Below are 24,705 nucleotides of genomic sequence, written 5' to 3'. Positions count from 1 at the left end.
CTACAGAGTTGGAGGTTATTTTAATTCCATTATTGTTTAGTGAGTTCTTTCAGGGAATAATTCTTGGTTTGCAAACCGTAAGTCACATGAATGCATTACTTGTATCATGGAGCATGGTCTCCATCCCTTCTGTTCTGTAATTAATCACTGAAGTGCTGAGGTTTCCTGCTTGTGAGTAATGCACACGTTCGTATTTAAAGTTTTCACACACACTGGCTAGTTCTACAATCGAAAAAGTACTTTTAGTACCTGTATACATCTGTCTTCAATTTACCTGTTCATAATCACTTCCACAAGTGTTTGCTGAAAGACATTTTCACTAATGGACACTAAATACAACAAACCTAAGAATAATCACATTCATTGGAATACTCAAGGGCATTTTGTGTATCCTGCAAGAAAGGCTGCTGCAGTGAGCAATTCTGTCCATGTCTCAGGGCTGCCATTACAAACCCTGCTGTTCTTATTACCATTACATACCACCACTACAAATAGCCCCAATACTTATTCTGATGATCAGTAATATACTTAGTTGTACTGCAGTGGCAACTTTCCAAGGAAGATTCAATTCTCCTAGGTACTGCACATCCATCCAAGGAGAACACAAGCTCAGGGGGATGTTAACCGCAGCTCTGAGTACAGCAAGCCCACAGCACCAGGAGCTGAGAGCACAAGCCTCTGAGAATGCCAGTGGGTTTTGAAAAGAGGCAGAGGCCCCTTTGGCACATATGTGTGAGTGTGTGTATATATATATATATATATATATATATATATATATATATACACGTATATGACTATGGGGTGAGGGGGAGAGTTTTATATCCCAGATTCCTGTCTTCCCTGTGGGCACTCGGCACATTACTGAGCATCCCAATTTGTTGCTTGAGCTTCTATCTTACCATGACTGAAAAAGAAACAATTACCAGTGCAATCTTGACTCATCCTTTGGCACCTAATGTTCCTTGAGCTTTATCATCATGTCGCTAAATCCAAGAAAAGATTACTCAACTGTTGTCTTGTCCTTTAGAGATTCAGAGCATACAGTGTAGGAGCCACATGCTGGCTCTAGCAGAGCACATGAGTGAGGAGCTCCCTGCACAGCACATTCAGAGAGACACGTGGATCTGAAGTCAAGACTACACTCAACTTGGTCAGGAGCAGGCAGAGCACGTCCATGGCTGGCCAGGATTACACCCTGCTGTAGCACCAGATGAGACCTTGCAACACAGACTTGCGGGCAAACACTGAAACTGCAGCAGTAACAAAGCCCTGACTTAACATCAGGTTATCAATACAGGTATCAGCCATCCTGAATCATTATAAACATCGTTTATACTGCATTAAGTCGTTATGGAGGACCCTACTGCCAACCATCAGCCAGGCGACCATGACCACATGAAGCAGTGCTGCAAAGGGGTTTAGATGCGTACAAAGCAAATCCACCCTTACAACAGATTTCTGTCGAACTACTGAGACTATAGAAATCCTGAAGAAGGTAGTTCTGCCCTAAATCATTAAATGTTACTGGGTTTGTCCCTTCTCTGAGCACTTCAGGTGGGCTGTGACTGCAGACAGCGTTTTGGTGCCTTTGCTTCCAGATAGAAACAGAAGCAAACTGGAGCTGTCAGTGACAGACTCCTCTGTGTGCTCAGGGACCAAAGACTCAGCAGTGCTGAGTCCTGGACAGGGCAGCCTGGTTTAAAGTCCTAGTGCCTAAAGGCAGAACTTGATCCATCTCCTGATCCTTACAACCCCATGTTTTCCACTCCTGCCCTTTCTCCACAGTATCTCAGTCACAAATGGTTAGAAAAATAGCAGGGGAATTTGGAGAAGTCTACAGTGGCAAGAGAGGCTTCCAACCCTGCGACACTTCAAATCAATTCTATTGACACCTTAGCTTGGAAATTCTCAGCACAGAAATGCCAATAATACCCTAACAGTCTTCCTGACACTTGGAGAGGATGTAAAACAGCAAGCGAGTAGCACTCAGTAGGCTGTGCCCTGCTGTTAGAAGGACATGGAGGGGCCTGATTAGTGTGCTGACCAACACTACTGATGAACCAAGTGGTGAACAGTGCTCCCTGCTACAGAGCAGAGCTAGGGGCTTTCCCCAGTGCAAAAATGAGGTGTCAGTTTAGCATGACTGGTACCTCATTAGTGCAGTGCTCAGGTCCCTTTGGGCACATGGATGGAAGTGACTCAGGAACCAGAAAGACGCGGAACTGAATGATATGGGGAGTTTAATACTGACATTTTAATACACAGCTCTGTGATCACTCCCCCCCCACTGCACTCTATTCCTGTCTCTAGCAGTCATGAACCTCTTCCCCTTGATGATTAAAAGGCTAAAGACAGGCACTTCCTTAAATCCGAGTCACTTCCTTTCAGCCAATTAGGGCATACATTTGCATTTTTAAGAGCAAATATGTACACCAAGGAGGAAAAAGGAAAGATGAACCCAATTTACTAACTACACATACTGAAAAATCACCTTATTGCAGGAACCAGGATGACTCAGAAAACAAATGTAAATAGCTCCTGTGATTTAGCACTGACTGACACCCATTGCATTAAAAGAAATTGGCCATTATTTCTCGCAAGCTCCATGCTAATTCCTTCCATAAAACGTCAGCAGGGCATAACCATCCAGAGGCTTCACTTGGTGGCAAATAATTCCCTGATCAGTCTAGGGAAAAGAAGCTAATCTGCATCTCCAGCTTTTTGGGGAATGTTCCAGGGTTGTAAAGCATGAGTCAGCAGCACTGCTGCTATAGAGGTTTTTCCCTACCAGATGCTGCTGGCATTTCCCAGCTTTGGTATGGTAGCACAAGTGTCCATAGGGAAATAGATACCCTTTGTATCAAATGGGACAGGTGTATTGATTGCCATCTGTTCATTATCATATTAAAAGTCATTGCAGACCTGTATGTTTACGATGCAATTCTTCACAGCAAAGAGCTTCACTTCCACAGGAAGAAAGAGTCAAGTTGATGGTGAATGTGGGAGAAATCAAGTCTTTTCATTCTCACTGGTCCTGCTACTACAGTAATACCACAGCCACCTTTGCTACTGCACTCACAACAAAAAACACCGTAACACATCTCATGATGCAATTTTGCACACATGCAGCTTCCTCTCACCAAGGATCTCAATCATTTTGTAAAGCCGATGAATACCCCTAATGATGGGTACATTGGCATTGCTTTGCTTTACACACAAAGAAAAGAAGACACAAACTTGCAGAAATGAACATGGCAGCCTACACAGCCTTCAACTATAGGCCTGCACTTCATCACCCCATCCTCCAGCTGAGACTATGTCAACTGAACTCCTGATCCACTTCACCTTTCAGTGGATTTCTGCACTTTAATGGTCATTATTTTCTTGACAGGTTATAAAGGGTCCTTCCTAAAGTTACTAAACCCAACTTCTGCTGTCTAACTGTCCCTCACTCACTATTTAAACATAGCTTGACAGAGAGCAAAGGACAATCGTATTTTCTTCCTAGAAATGAAAACCTAAGCTGTAATGAGTGCTCCCTTCCCTGAAATGAAGAAAGCATTGACGTAACCTCACCACCTGATGCCTTTGATCTTCCAAGCTGGCAGTACATGCACATGATAGGCAGCCAGCACCCCAGAGCAGCTATAGCACATGCCGTGTCCTGCCCAGCTGACAGAAGGGCCACAGAGAAACTGGGGTACTCTGGTGCCAAAGTAAGGGAAAAAGTGGTAGGGGAGGACACAAGACATAAACCCATGGGAAAACAAATTTTCATCAGGACCATTAGCTCCAGTCTTACTCACAGAAAACCGGTTTTATGTGGATTATGTTCTCCCCAGCTATAATTTTTTAGTCCATTAACAATTTCAGCCTGCTTTGATGCAGAAGCAGAGATAACTGTCTTCCTACAAGTCATATGAAAACATACATCCAAGGAGAAAAGACAGACCCTGCAAGTGACCCTCCCCTCATGTCGCAACTGGAAGGAAAGCCATAACATAGGACCCCTATTTGCCACTGAAAAATCCGCCAAGAAGACAGACTTTGTAATCAACAGAGCAGCAGGAAAATCTTCACTAAGAAGTTTTCTTCAAGCACAAGACACAGATCTTAATTTCAACTGAATTAACTTAAATTCAACTTAATTTCAAACTGAAACAGGAGAAGTTCAGGATGGATTTAAGGCAGAAGCTCTTCCCTGTGAGGGTGCTGAGGCGCTGGCACAGGGTGCCCAGAGAAGCTGTGGCTGCCCCATCCCTGGCAGTGTTCAAGGCCAGGTTGGACACAGGGGCTTGGAGCAACCTGCTCTAGTGGAAGGTGTCCCTGCCCACAGCAGGGATTGGAACTGGATGAGCTTTAAGGTCCCTTCCAACCGAAGCCCTTCTATGATTCTAAATCGACAGGAAAGCCAAAACCATTTATTCTGGTGCTCAGAAAAAATACTTGTTTCATGTAAGCACAGGACAAGACAACGTTAATACTGGTAACCTAACCTTAACCTTAGTAAAACTGAGAATGTTGAGACCCAGCCTAGAACAGCTGCAAAACAAACTCCCTGCTTACCTCCATGGCACATGCTCTAACAGGGCTGTCTAACACGTGGCGTTAAAGAAGGGGCGATGATCTCGGGCCAGAGCTAGACAGAGTCCCAGGCTCGCTCCCTGCTGCTGCTTCCTGGTGATGAACTGATGCCACACAGCGCTTCTTAATGTCTCCTGCATGTGTGGTCACCATGTGATTGTTTAAATGAAGGCCAGTGCCAAACATCACGTCATTCTGGGTGCATGCCCTAGAGTCCACAGACTGTAACCCAACACACCTCCCTGCCACTGTACGCTCTGGCTCCTGTTGCCTTTCTGTATCAGCTAACACAGTGTTTTTCTTTTGGTATTCCAAGCCATAGTCTGCTACCCCTGAGGCCACAGGATCTTTAAGTCCTGCCAAGATGGAATTATTTCTCTTCTTACAGCATAAGTACCCCTTACCTCTACTTCAAGAAAATTACATTGCTTGAAATCATTTCCATTTTTGCCAGCATAACATCTCATTTTCTTCTTTGCAGCCTGAAGGAATGATTTGTAATGTGAATCTTAAAAGCCCAGATCAGAGGAGGAAGTTAAAATGACTGATAAATCACAGGTGTAAAATATAGAGGTATTGTTTATTAAAAATACAAACCTCCTCGCCACCTCTGATCTCTTAACAAATAGCTAACACCCTTTCTTTGGTTTCAGGAGACCAGAGAGGACTGGTAAGATGCTGTGCACAGGAGACAGCCCCATAGGAGATGAAAAGCATTCATCTGAGGGGATCACATAGTCAACAAATCTGACTCATTACCCACTGATACTGTAAAACCCAGGCAGTTCTACTTGCCTGCTCACAATGCCATCACTTCTATCTGGGAGAGCTCCTTGCTTTCCCCTTCCCTGTGCTGCAGCAAAATCTCGGATCCTGACAGCAAGCCCAGCAAGCAGTGCTAGTCCTTGAGACAGAGTTTGCAAAACATTAATGAAATCAGACTGCAGCTTGGCTTGCTGCCCTTGGATAATGGAAGTGAAATTAGAAGTAGAGGGAAGAATGGTTGTTCGTAGCTAGAAACAGATCGCTGAATGTGTTTCTCAAGAATTAAAGCATTTTATATGCTATTTACTTCAGGTTTTCACTTCACTTTAGTGGTAACTGATACCAGGAGGAAATTAAAAGCAGCTAATTAAAACTAACAGGTAAAGTATTCCTTTGAAGTATTTTATTTAGCCAGGAAAACCTATCAGGTAAGAAGCCTTCTGCCAAGGACAGAAAAAATACAAGGACTGAGAAAACAAAGATGTGTAGAAGAGGAAAACAAGGAATAGAATCGTATGTAAAAACAGGAGAGAGCATAGCCTGAAAATACCACAAATGCTTTCCCGCAGGAACAGCATCTATCAATCAGCCCTAGTAATTTATTGCCATAAAATTGATTACTCGTCATATTCCAGAGGGATGCATTACTGCTAGCAGTGACCCATGTCCTTGCCAGTGCTGCTGTTCTGGTTTGGGGTTCCTGCTTGCCTGGGGATCCAGACTGGCTCTTCCAGGAGAGCAGGCTTTCTCACAGGGTGATCATTACTCCTGGTTTACCAGGTTTCCAAGAGGCACCCTGGAACTCCAGACTAAAACACACAAAGATTTTGACTGCTGCCCTACAAACACACATATTCCCTCCAGGTCTACATGTAGAGCTAAGGACTACAATCACCTGTAGGACACCGGGGAAGAACACACACAGTTTGGAAGCTATTGGGTGAGAATTGGCACCTCAGAAGTTAATATATGATGGATACACCTTTCCTTCTCTCCAGAGAGGTGCAGGGACCAGATTTTCATTCCTGACATTGGGGTGTGTTTATATATTTTTAAGGGCACAGTCCCCATTGCAAACCAATGAGACAAGCATTACCCAACCGCTTCACACATCTCAAAGTTTAATACCAAAAAATGAATGTGTTTTTATTCTGCAGGGTTTTATCTCACAGTTTCCTTTACAGCAAGGAACCAAACCCAGAAGATATTGGGGGAAAGAGGATAACAAACTGCTTCTCCCAGGAACTAGCAATGACACTGTCAAAACTCCCCAGTCTGTTTGCTTCATTGTGACAGAGAGAAATCACTTCTGCAGCGCCGGTGATATGTCAAGAAGCCGTCAGTGGCTCTTCCAGCCCTGCCTGGCTGTTGAAATGCTGTGCATTAAACCCTGAGCTGACACACATGTGGGTTTGGGGCAGCAATGAAGGGGTTAAAAGAAGTTTCCCTCCTCCGGGAAAGAGATCCAGTATGAAACCTCCACTATGCTTTCTGCTGTGTGCCGATAGATCCTATCTGCTCTGAGACAAGCAGTGATTTTAACCCTGCTCTTGCCAATGCTAAACTCAATACTGAAACAACCCACATCTGATATAACCAAAGGCAGTTTTGCACCCTCACTATACTGACCCAAGACAACTGACAAGCACCCAGGTCTGTATCTCACCCTTCGGTAGCTGCAGCTGAAAGGACTAATTAAACAGCAAGAGCATACACGTACACAGCAAAAATAACTTCACAGAGCCTGCCAAAGCTATTTGAAAACCTATGCAAAGCTGCAACAAAACACAGCTTGACAAAATGCAGGAAAAACAACACAGAATAACAGGTATTGTTTAAATAGAAGTAAAAACTAAACACCAAAAAATCCAGCCCAAACCCTGTATCATGCTCATTCCCCCATTCCCAAAATCACATTCAAACACAGAGGTGTCCTACCTTTTTGATCTGTGAACAAGCAGATTCCAATCAGTGAGTCACGACCGAGACTATATACCAGAGAATCTGTTAATATAAAACAAACATGAGCAAAAAAACCCCTGAAAATACTTATTTTTTCTGGCAAACAGTTTTCAGCTATAAGAAGGGGTTTGTCTATTATACAAAGACACAGATGCATAAAGATAGCCAGACAAGAAGGTGTTTATGAAGGTATATGCATATAATGTATGCATCAAATAGATTTATAAACAGAGCTACAGAAGTTTATTACCTATACATTTTAATTCATTCAGTGTGCACCGCTATAGAATTCAACCTACAAGCAGACCAAACCCAGAAAGCTACAGCATAAAGGGATAAACTCTTTCAAATCAATCCTCAACAAGCAAACAAAGCTGACAATTCTAAAGGAAAATCATTACCAGCTCACACGCTGCCATACCCCAAAAGCCTATCCTTAAATAACTGCTGCATAATCATTCTCATGGAGTGTTGTTATCCATCGGCTCGCTGCCTATGCCCAGACAGACGCAGTCTGCAAGCCACCAGCTTGTCTCTACCATGTGTACGTCAGGAAAAGGAAAACTGCAAATTAGAAGAAGTCCCCGCAGTGGTGAAAAGGAAAAGAGGGTGAGTGGGAGAGGAAGAGGGAGTTCACTGGCCACAGAAATTTCCAGAATGATGACAAACCAGCCAGCTCCGCCATCATCCACTTACAATAGGATGCTGCACCTCACGGCTGCTGAAGCAGTTTGTCAAGGGGGTGCTGGTATTGAATGCCCGACAGGCATTTTAATTGCATCCAACCAAGTGTGTCCCCAGGAACTGGGCCTTTAATCCTGCAGATATCATCAACTGGTTTCTTTTGTGCTGCTGCCAAGCACACACAGGCAGGCACTGCACACAGGCAGCAGCACACCCGGTCTCCGCTGCGATGCCGATCCAAATCCTAAACAGGTTTTAGGGATGGTACACGCTGAAAAGGAGGTCTTGAGGGATTTAGCATTTTCTGCATTATGGATTAGGAGGGCAATTCTCTCTCCCCCTTTATTTTTCTATCTAGCACTTCTGTTCACATGTTGAAATCAGCTCGGGTATGCTGTTATTTAAGCCACCAACAGGGAAATAAAACCAGGGAAAATGCAGAAGTGCTGCAGGACTGCAGGGATCCTTTAGGACCAATACATGAGAGGAGCAGAGCTCACTGCACAGTTCAGCTTGCAAAGGGGCTGCTGTGAGGGGTGCAGTTTTACTGCCACTATTCAGCCATCATCTGCCTCGATCTCATCTCTTTCTGAGGCTTTCTCCAGACCAACGTTAATCTGAGCAGGAGAAGGGACCTGTGCATTGGGAAATCAGGCAGTGTTTTGGGAGAAGACCCAGCATGGCTGGAGAGGGGCAGCAGAGAAGGGATGGAGGAACATGAAGCCAACTAGATCCAGTTTCCAGCAGCAAGCTGGTGTTTCTCAGTCCCTGTGACAGCAGAGTCCTTGAGATGGAAGGATGTCAACAAGGGAAGGAAACATCTCTCTGTCACAAAGTCTGGGAGAGGGCAACAAGCCCTATTCACCTTTGAGAGGGACAAGGGGATGGCAGGAAGGAGTAACAAACCTCCCACGGATCTCCAGGGCTTCTCTCCCTGTCAGGGTGGAAGGCTGCAAAGGGAATAGATTCCCTTTTGCTTCCCCCTCCAACCACGAGAAGATGACTTTTCACAGACCCATCAAACTTTGCATCAACCACAAGTTCCACCCTCATTGCTATAAACAGATCCTACTGTCTTAAAAGCATCTGTCCTGACCAGATATTTTTCCCCACACTCTCTAAACCACCACAACAGTGAAGAGGACAACAAAATGGAGGAATATAGCCCCTAAATCCAGCCTGCATGGGACAGGGCTGGTGGTGGAGAAGGTAACGTGTGGTGGCAAAAGGCCTTCAGAAGGAAGGGAAAAAATGAGCAAGAGCAGCACTAGTGCAAATCTTGGACCTCTCCTCTGAGAAAGCCTCCCATGACTCATCAGAAGGGTGCCTGCTGCTGCCAAACCTCCCACTGCAGAGCTCTTCCTCTGCAGAAACCAAGGAAACTCTAAGCCTGCCCTCGTCTTCCCCAGCTCCACCATTTAACAGTTGGTGCTTGTTCACAGCACTGCTGCCATCCCCTCCTCACTTCCACAGCTCCCCTCCACCAGCCACCCTTGCCCCAGAGCAACCAGGAGCTCTGGGAGGTCCAGAATGAGCACCACGTTGCTGGGGTGGTAAAAGGGTATCATGAAGTGCTGAAAACTGTCCTCTAGTTTCTCTCAGATGCTCCTAACGGACCTCAAGTGGTTCCCAAGGGATTGATACATATTACCATACTGGAGCCCTTGGTTGAATCTTCATCCAACCATCCATACCGCCTTCACTCTGCCCATGCAAGCATTTCCAGGCACCCAATCTGCCAAAACAGCCCATGACAAATGGTTTCATCATAAGATAATGCAAAAAGGAAACAATCTTAATGATCGAGTTTGTTCTGGCTGCCCTACAATTTGTATTTTCATACTTCTATAAAAGAATTTTTGACAAGACAAAAGGCACAGGAGGAGACAGGGATGAAGGGCCTAATCCAGGTAAATGCTGGAACACAGAGAACTCTCATCCTTAGAGATCTAACCGCATGCTTTCCTGGCTCAGACAGGAAAGCAGCATCAGCTACAAAGCAAACTCATCACACACAATTAATGCAGTCCGACACAGTGAAACAGGAATACTTGTGAGCAAAAAGAAAACACAAACATCAGGAAGTTGACAAGGCAATGTCCTGCAAACTTTTAAATGATGAACTCATGCTCTGCAGCATTGTTTTCAGTGCCATAGCTCTCAAAGAGGCATAAAGACATCTACAGTCTCAGCAAAGGATGTGGGAAGACTGTGACTTCAAAAACCTGGTCTAAACTCTAAAAACCCTTGCAGCAGTTTCAGGTGGGCTTTTCTCTTTAATTCTGACATTCACGCATGACAGTGCACTTAGTTTCATTACTGCATTGTAGGAGAGCTTAGAAAATCTGGCTGCATACTGGGCCCCTCTGTGCAAAGTGCTGGGCAGAACAGGAGACAGCTTCTGTTATAACGGGTCACTTAAAAGAGCCAAACCACAAAAGGGGGTAGCGGCAGCATCCTCCTTGTTGTCATGATGAAACACGGAGCCTCAGTTGCCAAGCCAAGCTGGAAGACCCTCCTAGAACCTCAGATGTTTCCACCCAAGCCACTGCCAAAACCCTGATAACCTTTAACAAAGGACTTGGAGGCTGGTTGCTTCTTTTTAAGCAAAGAATGGGGGAACATTTTATGCACTGCCTTAAATAGCAACCGGTATCATCAGTGATGTAGATTATAAAGAGTAAGTCTACTGAACAGAAACTGCACCACTCTGGTAAAAATAGCCCTGGAACAGGGAATTTACTTCTTTATTCACTATTGTCTTACCACTCAGAACCGTGCTGGGGATGGATGGCTCTGGAGAGCTTGAGAGGAGACAGATGCTTCACCAGACTCTGTAAGTGTTGCCTATTCTTCTGCAACAGTAATCAACATCAGACTATCCTACTTTATTAGCCATCTGAGGGACAACCTGGCCTTCCCCACCTCCACTTACTTGAGAGGCAAAAACCAGGATATCAGGGCATTAATGAATCCTGGAGACACACACAGTACAGCAGACTGGCTCTTTCACTGGGGCTACACAGTGAGGAAAGCTGAGACTGGAGTCACCATCTGTATCTATGGTTACTGATAACAGAGGATTTGGGAAAAGCCACAGGCTGAGTGAGCAGCTCTTGTGGGTAACAAGGTGCAAAGGACTTCAAGGCAGGTTAGAAGCTTTCAGGATGCAGGGGCTGGCCTGACCCCCACAAAACAAGCGTGCACTACCTGATGTATCCACCTCACGCAACAGCCCCTCCAGAGCCTGTTCAACTGCATCATTTCTTTCACACCAGTGGTGCCCCCATCTTTGTTTCCACAGCAGATTTCAACATCTCCTTCCTCCCAGCCACCAATAAAACAGGCCTGTACTGGTGACACTGTCCTTTCCCAGCATCCATGCAAATGCATCCCTCCATGCCAAGTACCACAGCAACCATTAAACCAGAAACTGACACAACACAGGCTTTTGTGTAGCACGGTTCTAGAAACAACCCTTCTAAACTCAGGCAAATGATGTCTTCCTTCTCCTATCTTAGCTTATTTGTTTGAAACCTTTCAGACTGATGTTTTTAGGCATGATCTCTCTTTTAGGAATCCAAGCTGTCTCTCCTTAACTAAATAATAGATATGAGGAATACCAAGAAAGGATCTCCTATTTCCATTTCGTCCTCTGCCAGCATGTCACCGAAATCAAGCTGGAAGATGTAGGATATTCAAATCCTCCCAGGCCTGCATTTCAGAACAACCAATTCTGCACAGAACCCTTTGAAGCTACCAGATAAGCACATTCTTGGGTTTCCTTGGGAAATCCTTGGTTTCCAGATCGGAGACCCAGTGAGACCAAAAGAACAAGAAAGCAAAATTCATGAAAGGTGTTTGTTAGTCCCTTGTATGCATTTGGTGTTGTTACTGTTAAAAGCTGCAATGCAATCTTCTGCATAAAACCCCCATAATAAGCCATCACCTCTGCACTGGGTACTGCAGGTGGAGGGGAACAGCCTCTCCGCTTGTTCAGCCCACTGCTTCTGGGGGGCCAGTGTCAGTTGGGTAAAACACCCCAAGCTCAAAATGCATCCACAGAGGGAAAACAAGAAGTAAAGACAAAAATAAGTGGTTACATTCCATATTCTGACACAGCAGAATAAAACCTCCATCTCTTGAGAAATACTGAAACATCACGAAACTCATCTGATGCGTCCTCATCATCTCAGCCTGCAAGTGCCTTGCCACCAACACACTGGTCCCAGTGATTTCCCAACTGGTTCTGGAAGACAATTTCCATTTTCAGGTGGTTCCTGGAGCCTGCAATATTGGAAGTAATCAATAGCACCAACACTCTTGCAGAAACCAGTGACACCTGAGAGTGCCATGACTTCCCCCAAAATCACTGCACTGCACACACCCATGAGCACAACATCGTGAGGCTGCGAGACAGACAGTCAACATTGTAGTGTTAGGTGCCTCAAAGATGACACGAGCTAACACAAAGCTCCTCTCTGACATTCTCAAGTGTCAACAATGGATTCATTATTAGTTTAAACTTGTAAGTGAAAGATGTGGGCTTATTCTTCTTTTTAATGTTTGTTTCATCTTTAATTCTGCTTCCTGAAGGGAGCTAATCTGCATGAGTTTGCATTACCACACGAAGTAGTAGCTGTAGCGTTATAGCCACAGCAAGCAACAGAGGGCACGCTTTCAGGGAATAGTACAAATCCTCCCTCACACACCAATAAGAGATAGACAGACTCTGTCAGAGTCAACAAAAGATAGAGGCAGGTAGCTGGCAGTTTCCAGTTCCTGCTTCATCCTCACTCTTCCTGTTCTGTGTTTCCTGCTCTTCCCCTTTCGCTTCCATCACTGCCTTCTCTTCTTCACTCATCCTTCTTCCATCTCCCTCTTTCTGATACCTCCCTACAACAACCCTTGCCTCTTCCCAACAGGTAAAGGACACAGAGATGTGTGCTGCATGACATCCATTGAGCACTGTGTTACTTACTCATCTGCGTTAGTCCTTCCTCCACAGCTTCATCCTGCTTTGAGGGGCAATACTGCCCTTCACTCTCTGCTTGCAGACAGAAGGAAACCGATTGCTCAACACACAAATTCATGCTATTGAGAGATGTTTAAACCAAGCTCCTAAAGCTGAGGGATGCAAACCCACCAGCTAATGCCGAAAACCATGGTCAACTTCCCCATTACACTTCTGCCTAGAATGTCTCCTGAGAGACTGAACTCCTGAGAGAGTTGGTACCACTCTCTTTAACCCCAGCCTTAACCTCAACTTAGCCACAGTGCTCTGGTAGCCCTTGAGTACACACAGCCCTTGTCCACGTGAAAGCCTGGCATGACATGTGCAGCTTAGAGACACACTGAGTGTTTCTCTGTCCTATCACATGGCTTATGACTAAGAAAATAATGCAGATACAAACCCTACCGCTTCTTCTCATCTCTTCTCTCTCCTCACCTACCAGTGGGGTGATGAATCAAGACAAAAACTTGCTTCCAGTAAAATATCACAGCTACTGTGGCAGGAGTTATTCAAATGTCAGCATGTACTTCATTTAACCATGTAACCTAATGTTTTAAATTAGCTGCCATGTCATACCTCACAGCAGAAGTTTTACTTATTATTCTGTATTAAATTTATAAGTAAAATATTTTAAATTCATGAATCATTTGTTGATTCAGATTTGGCATGACACGTAATTTGAAGATGAACTCTGAGCTGGCATGGCCCTGACCATCTATAAAGCAGTGACTGCAATGTAGAATGCACAAATTCCTCTGTTTTGTCTAATCATAGGTTTTGGATAGTATTTTGATTTAAATCCCGTTCACATTTAGGACAATGTGGGACGTTGGCAAGTAGTGAAATGCAGTATGGAAAAGAGAGGTTTTCCTGAAATGGGTCTGTATCTGTGATTCCTTTCAGAGAAAAGGTATTTGCTCCTTCGCTTTTGTAAGTCAATCTAAAGATCAATCATTTCCTAGAGATACCTTCCCTAGCAGCTGAGTGCCGCCTTCCTAGAAGCCCCCAGTTAGTTACTTCCTCCCGTGTTCACACTTTCCTTCAGGAAATTGGTTTAAAAATCGGTCAGCCCTAACAACTCGCTGCTTTTCCTCGACAGCAAAACCAGACAAGCAATAGTGATTGCAGTAACATGTAGTAACATGGAGCAGAATTGGTTTGAACAGCTTCTCACTTAGCAGACTTTATGTAAGGAAGGCAGTCAGGCAGAAACCTGCGGTAGAGCTGCCAGCCCCTGAGCCACGTGGAGGGGAAGCAGCTCTGTCCTCGCTCCAAAGAGGAGACAACAAAAGCTGCCTTATGAGGATGCTCCCGACAGTCAGCTTGAACCACGTGGACACCATGCTAACATTATACCACAGCTTACTCCCTCATCGTATGGCCATCCAGGTCCTTTGCATGCATATGTGCTGTCCAACAGCTTCCAGTAAAACCAATAACTGATGGCCACTTTAACCTCTGTGAAGAAGCCCAGCTAAACCCACCAGAAGCCCTTCCTTGACTTCAGTGCATTTGGATCAGATCTTGTATTTCGCACGCACTCTTGAAAAGCTTCAGCTAAAGGCGAGGACGCCTGTCAGTGCATGCACTGCATGTTACAGACCCTGTCTATGCAGAAGACTCCTCTGCAAAAGGCTCCTTAATGGAGTCTGTTGCATTTACAGAGAAATGAACTTAGCAGATATATTGCAGGCTAATTCATTAGCTTCTTGCGATTGATTCTTGTTTCATCACCATAAAAACAGATTTCCTGTGGTTAACATAATGATGCGAATCCCTCTTTGCTTACACACATTTAAGTTAGCCACCGCTCCACTGAATCCACAGCATTTGCTGCATCAAGACTGGATCAACAACTGGAGACTTGGATTGGGTAACTTAAATGCAGGTTTCATTGACCCTGGTCTCACAGCACTGTCCAAAATGATTTTTAACCTCTTTGTACAGGAGAATTACATCTCCACCAGGTAGTTGCCTTGAGGATGAAAAGCAGGAGGAGCTGTTTAACAGCACTCAGTTACACTGCCCATGAGCTCAGGGGATGAAGTGAACAGTGCCACATCCAATCGCCATCACCAGGGAGATTTTTGGGAGGTGTAATGTGATTATAGTCAAATCTGGTTTACCAGAATGGGATGGAAAACAAGAAAGTCATTAGGAAAAATGGAGTTTCAGATAAATGAAGGACCTTGGAACTTATCTGATATACCTTAAGGGATGTGACCTTCTTTTAGGTGAAGTAGTACATCAATGGTATTTCAGATGATGGGCCCAAACAACAGCAATGCCGGTAAGTCAGGCAATTTGTCCTGCCATTTCAACAACTGACACAGGAATTCTTGCTACTGTAAGTCATCCAGACATTGGTTTAGGCTGTATTCAATGGTTGGTACTGTTCAGCAACATTAGGGCACCAATGCAAATATGATGTGGAGCTAAAAGTGAGAGAAGGCAGAGGTGAGAACAGTGAAAGAAACTGCCAGTCTCAGCTTCTCTACCATCCTGCCTGTGTTTATTTGGACTATTTCACATTGGCAGACAACAGAAGAAAGCATGGGCAGCTCGAAAGATGAGGGTTTATGCTCTGTGCAAGGCTCCTGAGAAACACAGAACCAGAAAGGAGAGACAGATATAGGAGAGTTAAGCAGCTTTAACAACAAACTCTACCAGCACAGAGGAAGAATACACTAAGCTTTTTAAGAGCCTGAATACTCAAATAAAAATCATACAAAAAACAGAGGCAAACATCATGTAACTAAGAGACAGCGAAAGCACAGGAATATGATCAGAAAGCTAAGGACCAAAATGAATTACAATTAGAAAGGAACAGAAAAGGCAACCAAAAAAGATTAAATACGATGTGAAAAGCAGATGGGGCAAGTCATGGTTCAGCAGCGAGGCCCAGCAAAGATGATGCTCAGAAGGGCATGACTTGACATACCCAACATCTGCCTCAATTTTCACAAGTAAGATCAGCAGTCAGCAGCACTGCATGCAATTAGTTTTAAGGAGCTGCAGAACCTCGGGTCAGGATAGGAAAGAGCAGCTTAAGAAACACTCAATACAAGATAGATGCAGCTCAGAATATTCTGTGAATCCTCCTTGACTCAAGAGGAGCATTTAAGGTTTCAGCACAGACCCTAGAGACGATCAAACATGGCCTGCTCTCTTGAAGCCGTGGGAAATGATAAACCAGTCAGTTAAACCTCATCCTTGCAAAGACTTTGAAGAACTAAACAAGTAGTTTACAAGCACCTACAGGACAAGAGCACAACTGAAAACATACTGCTGGCAATACACAATGGTGAGTAATGAGTCCCAGCATTTCACGTCATTCTCTCCTGATTTTGCACCTACAAAACTGGGGTCTGAGCCCAAGTTGGGATGAGCTCGTCACACTTAGGTAAGCATCTTCAACAACTGAGTTCATGGCAGCATGCTGCAAAGCACCTTCCTGATCTGAAATCATGAAACCAAGAAAGTGAAAGACTGAATATCACTGAGAGCTGAGGCCTCAAATACGTAACTAGACAAATCAGGAGTAAGTAGCTAGGCAGTTGCTTGGCAGGAAAGGCTTACTGTGGGCAAAAAAAAAGAGACAAATCATGGTTTTATTTATCCTAATGGGCATGCTGTCCCGAAAACACTGGGATAATTATTCCATTTTCTTTGTTGGTGGTGATGTCTCAGCAGGAGAAGTGCCAGAATTTGGGATTTGCACAGTAAGAAAGATATTGGCAAACTGGGGAGAGCCCAGCTATGAGAAAAAGGGAGAGTGTGGGAAAACATTCTTCTAACCTTTCCCTGTAAAGCACATATTCCAAATAGGTTTCTTCAAACACAGAAAAACAAACAGTAATAAGAATTTTCCAGATTATATCATTTGTGAGATAAAGCAAGCAAGCAAGCAATGACATTCTAAATCAAGGCGGTGTATAGGGGAGAGAACAAATGAGGAATTCACTGGACTAATTGAAAACAAAGATAAGGTTTTGGTGTGGTGTTAAACCCAACAACAACAAACAACCTGCTCCTGAGGAAGGTCAAACCATTTAAACCATTTATTTATGGGTTTGTTTTTAAAAGAGCCTCAAGGACAGTGCCTAGACTTGCTGGCATCTTCCTCGGAGTAAATGAGGATCCCATTGTCCTACCCTACAGTCACTCTAGCACTTATCCTGATCAAGGACTTTTCAGTCTCATGCTCTGCCAGTGAGGAGGGACACAGGAAGCTGGGAGGAAGCAGAGACAGGACACCTGACCCAAACTAGCCAAAAGGGTATTCCATACCATAGAACGTCATGCCCAGTATAGAAACCGGGGGCAGTTAGCTGGGAGGGTCTGATCACTGCTGGGGTCAGATTGAGTGTTCAGTCAACGGGTGGTGAGCAATTGTATTGTGCATCACTTCTGGAGAAGGCAAGAAGGAGGTGTGTGTGGTTATTTCTCTGTTTCCTAGTACTATTATTGTATTTTACTTTTAGGTCAATTATTAAGCAGGGCTTAAAGGCTTAAACGACAATCACTTCCCTCTATCCTTCAGAAGCTTCCCATGAAGCCAAGTGCAGAATGTGGCACTGCACCAACACTGCTCCCTCCACACTTTTCTCATGTGGGCCAGCCATGGTGCCGGGGACTTCAGCTTCAGCCCCAGTCTGCCTTTAAGGTTCAGAGAGCCACAATAGCTACAGCTCTAGGGACACTGGGGCTTGAAAAGGCACATGAAGGGGAGCACAGTACTGCACCAACACTGCTCCAAGTGCAGTAACACAGTCTCTCAGAGGACAAGGCAGGTGTGATAAGCCATGTAGCTCTTCCATGAGAATCCCACCCACTGCTCCCCTCTTTGCTGCTGGAGCATCTCAGAGGGATGGGGAGGGCAGTAAGACTGCCATTGAGGTCATTCTTTAGGGTCTGGGAGCAAAGTTTCACTGGGTTTGTGACCTGCCATCCCCCAGACTTCCAGCTGGTCCACAGAATGGGACTGGTTCAGATGAAGATGTCTGTCCACTTATTAACATCAAAGTAGAGACTGAGGAACAGAGATGCTCCTAGCATTTAAACAAAGGTTCCCTACCTCTTTGTAAAGTGTTTCATAATCAAAGTCAGCCTTTGGGGCACAATGGCTCGTGTATTTGAGCCAAAAAAACCACAAGCAACAACGTGGAACTTGCAAGTGAAGAACCAGGAGAGCAATATGATTAAAAGAAGAAGAAAAAACCCCAAAACACACAGAAAGAATGCTGAGGAGAGAATAAATGGAATAACTAATGCACATTAGCTCCAAGGTTTGCTCTGCACCAATTGGCAAAAAGAATACATCTGAATCATTAATAAGTGAAGAAACTTGAAGACAATGGCATTTTCAGCCAACATGAGATAAAGGGATGAAAGAGGACTGTAATGAGAATTCTGATGATGGTATCATTTGAGGACTAGGAAGGAGGGGGTCATAGTTAAAAGAAATGGTTCCTCTGTAAAATGAGAGCAAGCATTCTCATTACTAACACAGGCGCATCTGAAAGACCTTATTCAGCTGACGGTGTCACTGAACACCCTTTTGGACACAAGCTCTCCACTAACAGTATTAAACAAGGATAGGAGGCTGCTGTAGCAAAATATAGTGTCACTTATTTATACTTTTTAGCCTCGCAAATCATTAAAGGATGAAAAACAGCTTTCTAGTACCTAATGGGGGCCTACAAAAAAGCTGGAGAGGGACTTTTTACAAGGACTTGTAGGGATGGGACAAGGGGGAATAGTTTTAAACTGACAGAGGGGAGATTTGGGTTAGCTATTGGGCAGAAGCTCTTCCCTGTGAGGGTGCTGAGGCGCTGGCACAGGGTACCCAGAGAAGCTGTGGCTGCCCCATCCCTGGCAGTGTTCAAGGCCAGGTTGGACACAGGGGCTTGGAGCACCCTGCTCTAGTGGAAGGTGTCCCTGCCCGTGGCAGGGGTTGGAACTGGATGAGCTTTAAGGCCCCTTCCAACTCAAAGGAGCATCCAACCTCCTGAGCTTTTCTTAACTCTGATGATTCTCTGCATGTAGTTGATGGGAGGTTAAGCTTTCGTTGCTTATGGAAGTTGGCCCTGCAGACCACATTACTAGTAAAAGAGATTGGGAGGTCATTGTAGGAATCAAATCTTGGACATAGGAATCTCCACCAATACCTTTTGAAGGCCATTAGCAGTGGAGTCAGGCACACTCACGTCTGCCTCTGGTTCAAATCCTTGAGAGTTTTGCACAAGATAGTTACTGCGCAATGAGACAAACAAAGGGCATGTTAATTTTACAGGCTCACTGTCATAGCTGGGGGGAAAGATGTTAATGAAAACTCAGTAAGACTGAAATGCATTGTTTTCATCAGAGAGAATGAAAGGCTGCAATTTCAAGAACAGTACAGAAAAGATCAGATTAGGTACATCTCATAGGATGGAGGGAAGGGGGGCAAAAGCCAAACAAACAAAAACACATCAAAAAACCACTCCACAACTCTGCACCATCTGCAGAAAGAACTATTAGCAACTGGTCATAAACCAAAAGCTCTGTCACAGTAACCAATTCCAACTTAATAGCTGATACATTCGCTCAAAAAGCTATTCTTGCAAACCCTTCCAAGCCCCAGGAACAAGGCAGCATAAACCCCAAAGGCATTTTCACAATTCCACTACAACAACATCACTCACCACAGCTAAGTCAATGGGAAACAACTGAGCCACTACACTATAGGGAACTAAGGCAGAAAACGCAAGAGAGCATCACAACGCAGCACAACCTGTCTGCAGCTCCACCTGAACCTAAATCATAGACAGAAGGAGGGTGGGCCCTCCTGCAACTCTTCACACCCATAGGACTTCATCCCACTGGCAGAGACTGCATTTTCTGCTCTGACAGTTTTGCACAAGTCACCTTCTGCTGTCCTCTGAATACCCCCACTGCAATCAGCAGGACTGGAGCTGGAACAGTGACTGGCTGAGGGAAGTGTGGCAGGACAGACAACGCAAGAGCTGCACTTAGAATCACAGAATAGAATCATAGAATAGTTAGGGTTGGAAAGGACCTTAAGATCATCCAGTTCCAACCCCCCTGCCATGGGCAGGGACACCTCACACTAAACCATGCCACCCAAGGCTCTGTCCAGCCTGGCCTTGAACACCACCAGGGATGGAGCATTCACACCTTCCTTGGGCACCCCATTCCAGTGCCTCACCACCCTTACAATAAAGAATTTCTTCCTTATATCCAATCTAAACTTCCCCTGTTTAAGTTTTAACCCGTTACCCCTTGTCCTCTAACTACAGTCCCTAATGAAGAGTCCATCCCCAGTATCTCTATAGCCCCCCTTCAGATACTTGCCAGGCACATGCACGGAGCCGCAGAAGTGGAAAAGAGGGAGCTCCAGAGACCATTCACACATTTACTCACTGACTGAACCTCAGTTCAATCAGAACAAGTCTCCACAGAGACACACACTCAGAACAGAGCCTTGACTTTAGCTTAGACTAGAAACTAAACTCCAAGACAGCCCTTTCTTACAGGACTTGCAAATAGCCTAATACTTTGTATGCCTTCATCAATCATTTCTGCTTTCCAGTCAATGCAAACCAAAAACCTCTGAACTTGGACAACTGGCAACCTCATCCTTCAATGTTCCATTGCTTACACGCAGATATAAATCTTCTTCCTGACAGAGCTTTCATGGGACAAGAGATTAGTGGAAAAGAAATGGGTTTTCATTATAGGATTTATTCTCTATTTGTTGCATATGTGAGGTTTCTAAGGGATAAAATCAGCCTGTGTGTTCATTTGGAAACTACCGATTCTCCCTTCAACTGAATTCCTTATTCTGCCCTATTAATAGACCAAAGTTTGAAGAGAAATAAATATTTACTGCATTCCTTAATAAAAGGAAACCATGAAAGTCATTAATAAATCATGAACAGCTTTACTAATAAAAACCCAGAGAGCCATGCCAAAACAACCAGCTTTCACACATAAAAAACCCAGCACACAAACAAGACACAAGAAGCCTACACCTGCTGCAGGGAGTTGCAGGTCAGCAGTCAGAACCTTCACATCTGGAAACGCTGCCTGAGCCTTTGTTAGCTTAGGATATTTTTCCAGGCTATTTCGACTCTTTGCCACAAGACATCACCTGTTAAAGCCATCAAGAGACTGGGAGCTCCAGAAAAAAATCACACCAAGTATTTCTCCAACAGCATCCCCTGGTTACACCTGTGTGCTGAAATCATCTGAGCTTTAACCACTGCAGTGCTGGCGAAGACACTTTTCCTCCAGCCCTTTTTGTTCCCCCAGCAGATTGTATTTGCTCATCCTTCTTGCTGGATTTAGGCCGCTTCCAGTTGCTGAGCCCTGTTAGTCCATCAGGAAGGAGCCCTAATGCAATCAGCTTCCTCAGAACAGATTTTCTTCCTGCCCTGGTCCCCACTCTTAACGCTTGCAGATCTCTTCTCTGTTCTCTTCTTCAGCCACTCTGGAGGGCAGGGTTCAACATTACAGAGGCAAGTCATGGAAGGAGCACATCCAGCCACAGATACTGGCAGCATGGAAGGGCTTTCTTTCCCTTGCACCTTTTGGAGACACTTGGAGTATCTTCTTAGTAGAAACATCTCTCTGCACATGTCCCATCTACTGACTGTCAAACAGTCAGCTGATTCCTGCCTCCCACCTTTCCCAAATTCCAAAATACTCTGTCGCTCTAGAGTTTAACAGCATCTGCCAACCACTGAACACAGTTAAAAGCTGTGAATACTTACAATAGTCAAACCTTCCTTTTAGAAAGGTAAACCCATGAGCTTATCCTCTGATTCCTGCTCCCTGAGTCACCCAGGGGTCACACCTCAAGCTTTCAGGCAAAGGAAACACTGGCTTCTCCCAAAACATACAGTATAATTCTGAAATGCTTCCGTGTTAGACATGTAACAGCGAATGTAAATAAATCTAAACGGAGCTCAAGGTGCAATATACTGTTACAATACTGGCACTCCGTTTCTTCCATCTGTTCTCTCGTTCTTCAACCTTTTCTGTAATATTTAACAACCCTCTGATTCTTTGTCTTCCATCCATCTCTTTCCCCTTCCTGCTGCTTCTTTGCATCTCTGTATTATCTTCCATTCAATTTCCCATCTTTTTCCATCACCCATGCCCTAGAGGTCTGCATCAGCTCTGCCAGGGCACCTTGCCTATTTCATCACTGTGGTTGTGCCTGCCCTCTGCCCAGGCCCCCACTAAAGGCCTGCAATCTCCCAGTCCTCCCAAGAACAAGGCTTCCACAGCCACAATACATGCTGCAGCTCCTTGGGTGCATACTACACACATGCCCACAGCCAGGTCATCCTCCATGGGGAAAAAATGCTCACACCCCACCATGCCCCAAACCCACCCATTGCCCTGGTGCATCATTCACTGCACTCCTCCACCCTCTGATTCTCATTCCTCCTCATCCCCGGCCTCACTTCCTCCTAAGCAGACCAAATGCTGCTTAATCATCTCACAGTGGTGTCATGTCAGGAGGCCCAAATCCTTACTCTTTTGCAGTGCATACCTCAATCCTCAAGTGAAAGCTTTAGTACATGTGCTGGACCCCGTTGTCAAACTGCTCTCAAAATTCAATGAGTGTGCCAGTGGGGCAAGCAAAACGGAGCAGTGTCTTCTCTCTACCTTTCCCATCTAACCTTTTTCCTTGTCTGTCTCCATTCCCTTTAACAAGGGAGAAATCAAGTGCAGGAGCCTTCTCTTTATAAAGCTATATATTATTAATAAGTATACACACACACACTGGTTCAGACTGACTCCAGCACATAGCCAAGACAGAAATAACTGAACACTTATTTTTTATGCCTTGGCAGAAATGATTTTACAGTTCAGTAACTTGAAAATCAAGTCACCTGTGACCAGCAAACACCTTCCACCCTGCAACATGCAATCTGATGAGCAAAAGGCAGAGTGCAGAGGCAGGTATCACTTGAAGTTAAGTCTCCAAACAGCATGTCCCTAATATCCACAACACTAAGCAGGTACCTGCCGTTTGACAGACGGCTTGGAGAAAAAGATAACCTGAAAAGCTTAAGGCTTTTTCACTTTATTTAACTACAACCCCACATGTTGCTGTTTAATTTCTGTGGCTCAACATTTTGCCCCTTTTAAGAGACCAAAAGACACTCTCATCCCAAATTAATCTTTCATTCCTGAAAGGCACTGGACTGAATCTCCTTATCTCCCCCAGTCACACCAAGGGCAGTGGCAGCTGATCCTTGCCTGCACTGCCCAGTCCATTATTACTATTTTCCCTCTGAAGTCCACACAGGCACTTCAGGAGTGGGAGCTTTCTCAGCTGCACAAGCACCTCCCAACCCACATGGAGGGAAAGCAGGAATGAAAGCAGAGAGAATACAGCTTGAAAACAAGCAGCAAGTGCTGTTTGGACTGGGAACAGGAATAACACACAGAAAAACCCCACCCAAACAAAATCCCTCTAAGCAGAAAGCAGTCAGGTCTAAACCTCTTACAGCTCATGCTGACCTTGGCCAAGCAAATGTAATGTCTCTACCAGTGAAAGTGAAAGACAGCCAAACTCCTGATGTAGCCAGGTCCCTTCAAGCTATTAGAACCTGAAGACTAGAACACAGAATACTTTAAGGTAAGAAAAATAGAAAAGCAAAAGGAATAAGAAAGAAAAACTCCGTCTTACCTAAAGATTCAGCAAAATGACCTTGCACCAACTGAAGGCCAACCCTACATCAATGTCCTGCTGAAAGCCTGTCTGCTCTCAGGGAATAGCTGATTCTGACCAAGCTGGACCAGAGGTTTTGGAGGAGATGGGATGGGCCCTTCCAGGCAAACCTCTGCCGAGTGAGCAAACAGCAGGAGTAGATGCTCCAGCAGAAAGGCCCAGCACTTGCCCACAAGGAATAGATGGTGCAGAGCAAAGCCTAAGCTGACACAGGCTTCTTCATTTGCTCGCTGTTTATTATGTATGAGCTCAGCACCATCTGCTTCACTTTACCCTTCAAAAGGCTGTAGCAGGGAGGAGGCAGGCAGCCTGTTTGCCATCCTCCTGCTCTGCAGCAGGGGTGAGCAGGCTGCTCTGTGCCGAGGGGAGGCTGCCCCATCCACAAGAGCACCCACACGGAAGGGGCTAAGGTGTGGGGCAGGCAGGAGGAACAGCACTGGGGAAATGGCTGCAAAGAGTAGAGCACTGTCATCTCATACGGCCATGACTCGGGTTCACAGCAGGCTGAATGCCTTCAATGCAGAGAGGGGAGCGGGGAGACAGCAGAGATGGGGTCAGTGGGATTTCATCCATACTCAGGGGAACATCCCTTATCCTGGCTGTAACCAGAGCATTGCCAGAGCTGGACGGCGCTTGCTGCTGCTCCAGCAGTCTTGGCCAGGGGAGGGAACCCACAGTCCGGCCAGCTCCACAGCACACAAAATTGCTGCTTCCAGGGCAAACTCTCTTCTAAGGATGAAGGATGCTGAAGAATGAAGGATGCTGCCCTGGTGTCCAAGCACTAAGCAAGATTGAGGTGCAGGTCCCTGAAGACATTTGTTTACTGCTTTCAGAGCTGGGTGGGTTTCAACAAGGAGATCCAACAACCTCAGAAAGGGTGCCTTGAGGTTGCCAGCACATGCAACACAGCTGCAATCGATGGCCCATTCACTGAACACGCGCA

General features: G+C 45.1%; 1 protein-coding gene across 36 annotated transcripts in view; it reads right to left on the bottom strand.

The window, feature by feature from the left end:
• The window catches only part of MAP2 (microtubule associated protein 2), a 224,830-nt gene that overhangs the window by 127,302 nt on the left and 72,823 nt on the right, over window positions 1–24,705 (bottom strand). For 34 of the 36 annotated variants that reach the window (XM_057412262.1, XM_057412275.1, XM_057412280.1 and 31 more), the window contains exon 3: window positions 7,288–7,353. The exons of 1 other annotated variant lie outside the window; for it this stretch is intronic. The gene's annotated coding sequence lies outside the window, so the exon portion shown is untranslated. Of the gene's footprint in view, window positions 1–7,287; window positions 7,354–7,712; window positions 7,945–24,705 lie in introns of those variants that run through there. One more of the 36 variants, XM_057412249.1, reaches the window with a different exon arrangement.

This window comes from Pezoporus wallicus, unplaced genomic scaffold (genome assembly GCF_028554395.1).
Source record: "Pezoporus wallicus isolate ANWC-B61680 ecotype Strahan unplaced genomic scaffold, APGP_CSIRO_Pwel_v1 contig_6566, whole genome shotgun sequence".
Taxonomy (NCBI): Eukaryota; Metazoa; Chordata; class Aves; order Psittaciformes; family Psittacidae; genus Pezoporus; species Pezoporus wallicus.
The sequence above is the reverse complement of the archived record's forward strand: the minus strand, read 5'-3'. Positions and strand labels throughout refer to the sequence as shown.